Source organism: Mytilus trossulus, unplaced genomic scaffold (assembly GCF_036588685.1).
Source record: "Mytilus trossulus isolate FHL-02 unplaced genomic scaffold, PNRI_Mtr1.1.1.hap1 h1tg000373l__unscaffolded, whole genome shotgun sequence".
Classification (NCBI taxonomy): Eukaryota; Metazoa; Mollusca; class Bivalvia; order Mytilida; family Mytilidae; genus Mytilus; species Mytilus trossulus.
This window is the reverse complement of record NW_026963340.1, coordinates 1,367,741-1,374,247: the sequence shown is the minus strand read 5'-3', so window position 1 is coordinate 1,374,247 and position 6,507 is coordinate 1,367,741.

Sequence of the window (6,507 nt, the reverse complement as noted above, 5' to 3'; positions counted from 1 at the left end):
CGGACTTCAACAATGAGCCTAGGAAAACAACACCCAATGTATACCGATATGAAAAATGTGAAACAATTCAAACAAGAAAACTTACGGCCTATAATAGTACACTTTCCGAATTTTTTTTAGGACCAACGACACTTATTGGATTATAGGCTCATGTGTTCATGTACACTACCCCCCCCCCCCCCCCCCCCCCCCCCCTTTTCCCCCAACGCACACATCTTCACCGGGAAACATGCGTTGTAACAGCGCAACATACGAATATAATTAACTACAAAAAACATCAAGCGCAAAATGTATGAACTCAAAAAATCAACACTCAAACCAACACTTAGTCTAACAATTATAATTGAAACAGAGTTACTCGCACTCGCAGTTAATGAATTCTTGTACACAAACAATACGTTGCATGTATGTGATAAACACATACGGGGAGTTTACATATTCGACGACAAACTGATTATTAATTATTCTATCTTTCATATATTTTAGGGTCTTGGATGTAAATGGATTTTTGAAAAACGTGTTTTGAAAGCGAAAGTACAAGCTATAACTTATTCAAAAGTTAAACAGAAATTAGCATGTTTTTGAAGCCTTCGGATATCCATTTTAGTCAGGACTCCATTTCAAATAAATTTGGAAAGACAACCCTTCACCGGAATACATATATTGGCGAAACACTAGATGAACTTATAAATGGGACAGCCACAGTATTCAGTATACCAACAATTAGTGTGTTTAAACATAAAGGCAAATGGTTTACATCGGACAATCGTAGACTGTGGGTGTTCCGAAAGGCAGAGGAACTCGGAATATTACGTTCAATCCCAGTTTCTGAAAATTTGCTATCAATAATAGGTATACAAAATCCTAAATTGACCACAAAAAATGGTGGTTTAAGTGTAATTGTGAGGGGAAATGACCCCGGTGGACATATATGGCGTCATTCCTATTCAGAATATTCCGAGAAACCCAGGCAATATTTTTCCAGATTTTCAACTAATTTCAATCACCCCTCTTTTGCAGAAAGAGGACGGATCTCAAATTATGGTTATAAAAGAGAAAACAGCAGACAGAAAGAATCGAGTACACGTAAAACTGATTTGATTGATGGTGCTGTAGCTGTTGGCGCTCTTGCCTATTTGTTCATGAAACTGTTATAACTTATTAACACTTTAGTGTTGTTATTATTCAAATATTCAAAGTTGGTGCATATTGCAAAGTGTTTTTTTTTCTTTTTGTGAAATGGTGTTATTTAAATTTTTATTATAGTTTCTCAGTAGACATGTAAAGCTCAATAAACAAGAAATGTAAATGGTGTTATTTTCACAAGATCTTAAATAGCAATGTGAGTTTGCATTGTTTTGGGACGTTGCTATGAACGAAAGACATCTGGAACGTCACGCACGCTGTTCCTACAACCCCTATGATTTAAAACAGAATCTGCGAAATTTCCTCCGCAAAACAAAATAAAATGTTAACAAACACTAACCACAACAAGAGTGCACACACTGAAATGTCTCGCCTTCTTTACTAATCTTGATACTATCTTGATAGACCTAGATATAAAGCTTTATTACAACTGTCACATAAACTCAACATTAACCAAGAAAATGAAACATTGATCAATGAACCATGAAAATGAGGTAAAGGTCAGATGAACCATGCCAGGCAGACATGTACAGCTAACAATTCTTCAATACAACAAATATAGTTGACTTATTGCTTATAAATAAAGAAAAACAGACCAAAACACAAACACTTAAAACTTAGCAATGGACCGTGAAAATGAGGTCAAGGTCAAATAAAACCTGCGTAACCGACATATAGATCATAAAATATTTCCATACACCAAATATAGTTGACCTAAGGCATAAAGTATTAGAAAAATAGACCAAAACTAAAAAAAATAACTTTGACCACTGAACCATGAAAATGAGGTCAAGGTCAAATGACACCTGCCAGTTGGACATGTACACCTTACAGTCCTTCCATACACTGAATATACTAGACCTATTGCTTATAGTATCTGAGATATGGACTTGACCACCAAAACTTAACCTTGTTCACTGATCCATGAAATGAGGTCGAGGTCAAGTGAAAACGGTCTGACAGGCATGAGGACCTTGCAAGGTACGCACATACCAAATATAGTTATCCAATTACTTATAATAAGAGAGAATTTAACATTACAAAAAATCTTAACTTTTTTTTCAAGTAGTCACTGAACCATGAAAATGAGGTCAAGGACATTGGACATGTGACTGACGGAAAGTTCGTAACATGAGGCATCTATATACAAAGTATGAAGCACCCAGGTCTTCTACATTCTAAAATATAAAGCTTTTAAGAAGTGAGCTAACACCGCCGCCGCCGCCGGATCACTATCCCTATGTCGAGCTTTCTGCAACAAAAGTTGCAGGCTCGACAATAAAAACTAAGTCAGTATGTGTTTTCCTTTATGTTCTTATAACTCTTGGTCATATGCTTAGTAATATCTGGTATATTTGAGAATTAAAACAAGAAAGCTATGTGAAAAAACGGATGTCCAACGTTACATTTTTGAACAACTGTTTTATCTCTTATGTATAGTGATCCTGTTGTACCGACTTTTCGTGCTGTGTCTGATGACTTTTAGCACCTGGTGTAAAACAAGAGAAAGTTCTAGTAAATATAGATGTTTATTTCTTGAAATCAGTAATCAAAGTGCTACAGATTTTACACAATAAAATAGCAAGTCTCACATGATAATAAATTTAGAATTTCACAAATGAACTAAATAAAGGGACATAACTCTATGCAAATTTTAACTAATTAAATAAAACTTGCCCAAACTATATTTTATCAAGTGAAACTGCTTTACAATTCTTTACGTACGTGTACAGGTTAATGCACAATACAATATGTTAAATAAACCGAATCTTTTCAACTAAAATGAATACTTAATTTCAAAGTTTTCCATAACAACTTGTTGCTATGGAAACAATAAAATGTTTAAATTAATAAAATCTTAGTCAAACTATCTCAATATAGAAAAATGTCCATTGACGTTTTTCGTTGACTTAAAGACTGAAAGGTAGTTTTATAAGTAGACATAGCTAAATATGTATGAAAAATGTGAGATAATTATAGCATCTACCGAAAGAACAAACATTTGCCTCATTGTTCGTGAGTTCAAAAATTGTAGATTCTATAAAACCATCTCTACACAGTCGTTTTTCAAGCGGTAGCCATTTTGTCCAAGTTGATATTTCATCTGTCCAAGCAATTAATGCGGGTTTTTTACCTGATATTTCAATAAGTAATTTATGATTTACCAAAACAAAAGTTAGATACACGAAAAGAACATAAAGTCTAGATTCTTTTTTTTATTAACTGCATGTTTGGGTCTTACAGGAATAAAATGCTACAAAACATTACAAAACGGTAGCCATTTCGTCCAAACGTCGAAAAACGTCTGAAAATACAAACAAACGCTTTTTTTCGACGTTACATGTGCAAAATTTATTCCATTGTGTATGCTTGATACTAAAGGATGTCTGCTTGTCATGTTTTGGAATTTTTGTCCGATTTTTGAAATCCTCTGGTTTTATCCATTTGAATGCCTTAAAAAAAAATTGCCAAGGAACCCCCATTTTTCTTTTTATTAATCTTAAACATGTATAATTATAAGCAATTTGTAAAAGTCTTATAAAATTTTATTTATTTTTTAATAGTATTTGAGAACTTTAACTGGTCAATTATAAAGCTATGAAAAATCGAGAGAGAACATTTTCCCGCCAAAATTACAATGGCTAATATCTCAAAAACAAGCACATTGACCCCTATATATTATTTTTAGCTCTTTAGATTCCTTTATTAATTCCCTATCAATATAAACCAATGTTTTGAAAAGTTAAGTACTTTGAAACTGAGAAGCTTCCCTTAATGCTACATCCAAATTTTATCATTAAACCGTATACATGTAGTGATAAGGTTTTTTAGTACCAACATCCCTGTCATTTGGTCTCTAGTTGATAGTCTTTTTATACAAATTTTTACCTGTTTTTCTGTATTTCACTTATACATGGACTTAGTTTTTCTTCTAGTTAACATAACATACAATCAGCAGTTATTTTTTTTAAACATTTATTATATTCATAAACTATCCTAGTATTTTACAAAAACTAGACAGAAGCTTCTTACAATCAAAGATAGTATCACAGTGGCGGATCCATTTTTTAGGACGATCAATGCATTTGAATGGAGACATATAGTTGACCCCCCATCCTTTTGTCCTGGGTTGGGACCGTCAACCCTTTTTTAAATGGCTGGATCCGCCCCTGTATCGGGAGGAATATTTATATTATTTTTTCCTCATTTTTGTTGAGCCTGCGATTAACTTCAAAAGTAGGCGAGACACTGGGTTCCAGAGAACCTTTGTTCTTATGTTGAACTGCTACACCAGTCCTAAGTTAAGAGGGGTTAGTACCTTCAAACTAGTTTAACCCCGCCCGATTATATATGTGACCATCCAAAGTAAGTTGCTTGTAATTGAATAGTTGTTTTCGTTGCTGTTGCTGGTTTAATCCACCATTTTCTACATTTGAAAATGCCTGTACCAAGTCAGGAATATGACAGTTCTTGTCCATTCGTTTTTGATGCGTTTTATTATTTCATTTTGCTATGTTATTATGGACTTTCCAAATTGATTTTCCTCCAAGTTCAGTATTTTTGTGATTTTACTTTTCTCATATGATCATATTTGTTTATCTTTTATTGTTTTGCATAGTTTGTTCTCATGTATACCAGCTATATTGTTGTCCCGAAGTTAGGAGGAAGGTTGTCGCAAAAATAAAAGCCTAGTTTTAGTGTCTGTTCCAAGTCTGAAACCTGTAATTCAATGGTTGTCGTTTGTTGCTGTTTAACATAAAATTAATTATTTTTCGTCAATTAATTGTTATGGACATATGTTTTGTCGTCAGTTTTTTTTTTTTTTTTTTTTTTTTTTTTATCTCGTTTGAATTGTTTTAAATTTGATATTACGGGGCCCTATACGATATGGACTTTGCTAAGAGTTGAAGGCCGAACGGTGAATGTTAATTTCTGTGTCATTTTGTCAATTGTGAAGAATGGTCTTATCATATACCACATTGATTTCGCACGTTTTTAACATGTATAATTTTGTAGCATGTAAAAATTGAAGACATCTTTTAGGATTGTGTTTAAGATCATGTTTAGATTAAAAATAAGAGTTCTGAGGAAGACCCAAAGTGACAATAGGGACAGTGCAGAATTTTTATTTAAGTCCGGGCGGTTTAAACTCTTCGGGGCTAGATGCAAATCCAGGATTTTGTAAAAGGGGAATACGAGTACGCATGAAATAGATAGAACTTTTAGTGGGAGCGGTAAAACTTCTGGATTAAAAGCTTTTAGATTTCAGCATTAACGGGGCACAGACACCCCCTAAATCCGCCCAGTGAGGCATACATTTACAGAGGTAATTTTTTTAAAATCTCGTGTTCATTTTGTAATTGATAATAAGTTCAATGTTTCGACTGAAAAAACCTACTTATTGATTTACTTAGATTCAACAATGCGAGTAATCGTACATAAATCTCAATAAACAGTTGTAGCAAATGTATTTTTGCGCCTGTCCCAAGTCAGGAGCCTCTGGCCTTTGTTAGTCTTGTATTATTTTAATTTTAGTTTCTTGAGTACAATTTGGAAATTAGTATGGCGTTCATTATCACTGAACTAGTATATTTGTTTAGGGGCGCCAGCTGAAGGACGCCTCCGGGTGCGGGAATTTCTCGCTACATTGAAGACCTGTTGGTGACCTTCTGCTGTTGTTTTTTTTATTTGGTCAGGTTGTTGTCTCTGACACATTCCCCATATCCATTCTCAATTTTATATCAATGAAAAGCACCATCTTTATGAATTCAGTTTTCGAGGATGTTCGCTTTTTGATAGATATTCGGAATCCTCTGGTTTTATCCATGTGTTATTTCAAAAGAATTCCCTCACTACCCTGTTCTTTTCTTCATAATTTCATTATATATTGTTTACCAAGCCATATTTGAAATATAAGCAAAAGTTTTCAGGTCAATATACCAGAACAGAGGGGACAGGGCTACATGGAAATGAGATGTGACAATACATGTAAAACTGCAGTGGCTTCCCATAAACTGAACTGACCAAACTTATACATGTAAACTATAAGCAAAACTTAAAACTCAATAAACCATAACTGAGGGGGCAGGGCCAAATAATCTCCAGAGTAGTGAGATGTGCCAATGCTTACACAACTAAATTCCAAACATCATTGACCTATCAACATTGGTTTCCCATAAACTAAACCTAATCACAAACTAACGCATTGTTGACGCTGCCGCTGCCTACCTCGGAAACAGCAATATATACCTACATGTATGTCTCGCTTTTAGACTCCACCAAGGCTGGGAAAAGTATGTTAATATTGTTATTTTTTATTTTCATTTTGTTGTGTTGTGTCACATACTATAAATATGTAGT